The following is a 3,528-nucleotide window of genomic DNA, read 5'->3' as shown; positions in this document are numbered from 1 at the left end:
AGTGGTAAGGCAGGCAGGCAGGTAACCCCCAAAAAACGTGAAATCTTTGTCGTTGCATCCATCACCAAAGCGAAAGTGGCAAAGGTTTAAATTAAGGCAATCAATCGAAAAGAGGGCATGACTTTTGAAAATATTGGCGAAAAAAGCAACACCTCCTTGTAGAAAAGTGCCTTGTTAATGGGTGAAAGAATCATTGTTTTTAGCCAATTTTTCGATATTTGTCGTCCGAAGGGTCGAGCTTTAAAATGATACTAATCACCTCTATCGAAAGTTTTAGGCAAAAATACATGCATACATTTAAACAGACAGGCGAAATTTATATTATAGACTAGCGGCTGCGCCGCATCGGTATGCACAACGCCAAGTCAAACACAAAGTACACTCAACACTGTCTTACCATCAACGCTTACCCTGTGACTCAGAGTATGGGAAATTCCCATATGCACAGAACAAAATCACTGAAAAAAACAAAAATACCCTAAAGGTAGGATAATGAGTAAACGTTGGATAAAATGATGGTTAAAATTATTACGAACTTGCCAGGATTCGAACCTGGAATCGTCTGATCCATAGTCAGACGCGTTATCCATTGCGCCACAAATCCTGTCTGTATGCCGAGAGATGTTACCACGATCGTATACAGACAGTGCTAAATTCCGTTGACATGGGCAGGTAACTTTTTTGACAAAAACCCTTATTTTGGGTTTTTTGTGTGACCGGTGTTGTTCGTTACAAGCCATATATAGATAAGGACAATCTAGGGACACACCTTTCAGGGGAAAAGGAATTTTTCAATTCGGTGCATCAGTTCGAAAGTTTTATTGGTATATAGGCACACACACATAAATAAATAAACATTTAGAATTTTATTAATAATATAGACTAGCATGGGTGCTCGGCATTGCCCAGATTTTTGGAGGTGTGTGTTGAGCAAAAAAGAAAAAAAAGCCCATACCGTGAAGGAGGAAAAGAACAGGAAAAAATATAACGTCTTTGCTGTTACGACCACCGCCAAACCGGAAGTGACATAGGTTTAAATTAAGGCTAGACAATCGAAAAGAGGGGATGACTTTCGAAAGTATTGGCGAAAAAAGCGACCCCTCCCTGTAGGAAAGTGTCCAGTTGAGGGTGAAGAAATTAATGTTTTTAGCCAATTTTTCGGTATTTGTCATCCTAAGGATCAAGCTTCCAAACGATACTGTCTTGTGAAAATCCGTCGCCTCTGTCGAAAATTTTAGGCAAGCATACAAACATACATACATATATTTATATATTGGTAACTCAAATTTTCGACCCAAACTGATTAAAAAGCTTGCCCTATCTCTGAATACCCTTTATGTAAAATTTCAAATGTTTAGATCAGAAATTGTCTGAGTAATTTAGTAGAGACTGCAGAGGTCAAATTTTTAAAAACTTATGACTCTTTAACATTTATTGTTTTGGGCTCAACTCAAGTTATTAAATTAGATCCATCTCCAAGGAACCTATATCTAAAATTTCAAGTGTTTATACCCAAAATTGGTGGAGGAGTTTGGTAGAGTTCTCAAAGGTCAAATCGTTGAACTTAACAGCCAAATGTCTGGCCAAAAACAGATTACAAAGATTTTCCCAAATCTCAATACCCTGTATATCAAATTTCGAGTCTGTAGACTGAAAATTGACAGAGTTATTGCATAGGGAAATGTACACAGATAGACAGACAGACACTTTCACTTTTATAGATATAGAGATTATTTATTTACAACATGAAACTAAGGAAAACAAAGCCAGGATTTCTGGGTTTCAATTTGATTATTTTATTGGTAATTTATAACAAAGCAAACAATAGTTTATTGCTTTAGGAAGCCTTATAGAATGTTCAAACCTATTTTATCACTTAGGTGGATAAAAGTCAATAAAAATACCCTTCAGAGTCCTCAGTTAAATGAGTTAAGTCGCTCTTGACCAATTTTATATTTCTTGTCTCATGTTGTTTGGAATCATCCCATGCTTTATTACATGTTTATTACATGTTTATTACAGCAAGTGAAAAACACAAATCAAAATCCAATGAGTTCATGGATAAAATACATAAAGACTGAAAAGTTTAGAAAATCATCAAGTTAAAAAAAAAAAAAAAAAAAAAAAAAAGAAATTATATCTAAAATCACCCCCAATGAGATTCTACTTTTTAGGCGATTATGTGTGTTCACACTGAAACATGGATGGAATACTGTTGCCATATCTGGGCAGGAGCTGCTAAAAACAGCCTATCCTGCCTTGACAGAGTACAAAATAGACTTCGTGGCTTAGTGGGGGATGCCCTTTTCTCTACCCTGCAACCTCTCTCCCACAGAAGAGACGTTGCGAGCCTATCCTTGTTTTATCGTTATTTCCATGGCAGGTGCTCGTCTGAACTCCAATCTCTGGTCCCCCCCCTCGCCAATCTTTCACGAAAAACACCCGTCTAGCTGAATCCACTGTGAAAAAATTTCCCCCACTCTATATCTGTGCCTAAATCAAAACGCGGATTCCATGAACAAGGCTTCTTTCTTAGAACTGCACGCCTGTGGAACTCTGTTCCATCTGCCTGCTTCCCACCGGACTACAACCTGGATGTCTTCAAGTCCAACGTTAACAAATTCCTAATGAACCGCCCCCTTAAGTAAACACTTCATCAAATCTCCACACTAACGTAATGTACTTGCAATAACCCTTATCCCTGAGTGGCTTCCGGGCCTTGATAAGTGATGATCACTGTGTAAAAAAACAAAAAACAAAAAAAAAAACAGAAAACAAATAATTATTGTAGAATTTAAGAGTGAGTTAAGTTGCACATTATAAATTTGGCATAAAATGATCCCCTCTTTCCATAGCGTTCTACTTTTTAGGGCAGTTAACCAATTTTTTAAAAATTAATCATTAGTCTGACCGACTATGTCATAAAACAACTTGTACTTGCTTTATTTTTTGCATTACCACCCAGACTTAGGGTTAGTACTACAAATAAAAAAGCGTGTTTTGTATGACTATTCACAATGGCATATTTTATATTAGATTTTGACCCAAACAAACAAATTTGACTACATTCTTAAAATCCTGTCTGAAAGGGGGATCATTTTCCGTTAACTTTGCGCGAGCCTTTTCTAGTCTCACACAAAAACATGCGTTCGCATCTCAAGCTATGTTACTTGTCATATACATACGCGCACACAAACATACGTGCGCACGTCCACACACGTACATATATTCACGTTCGCGTACATGCACTCACATTCACGTGTATACACACACACGCTAACGTACACACATGTACTCACATACACGCACGCATGGACAACGTCACTTCCCCTTTCAAAGGAAATCCACACATGCGCAAAAGACCACCGGAAACAAGTATAAAAGCAAGAGAAAAGCTGTTTCCAGCCCTTTTTAACTTGCTTTCCGAGGTGAGTGGTCGGCGCAGCAGCCGCCGCCGTTTCAGCAGGCGTGCGCATGCGTGTGCTTCATGCCACTTGCTACTATGTGGGACAAAAAACCAACAGACAG

The 3,528-nt window shown here is 38.2% G+C and overlaps 1 non-coding gene across 1 annotated transcript; it reads right to left on the bottom strand.

Annotated features, from left to right (window-relative positions):
- Positions 1 to 531: 531 nt before the first annotated feature.
- On the bottom strand, positions 532 to 604 carry Trnah-aug (transfer RNA histidin (anticodon AUG)). Its single transcript has one exon. It is a non-coding gene; the product is annotated as a tRNA-His (tRNA).
- Positions 605 to 3,528: the final 2,924 nt, after the last annotated feature.

This window comes from Euprymna scolopes, chromosome 45, assembly GCF_053919585.1.
Source record: "Euprymna scolopes isolate OS-2025 chromosome 45, ASM5391958v1, whole genome shotgun sequence".
NCBI classification, from domain to species: Eukaryota; Metazoa; Mollusca; class Cephalopoda; order Sepiida; family Sepiolidae; genus Euprymna; species Euprymna scolopes.
Note: the sequence above shows the minus strand (reverse complement) of the source record. Positions and strands in the feature narration are given on the sequence as shown.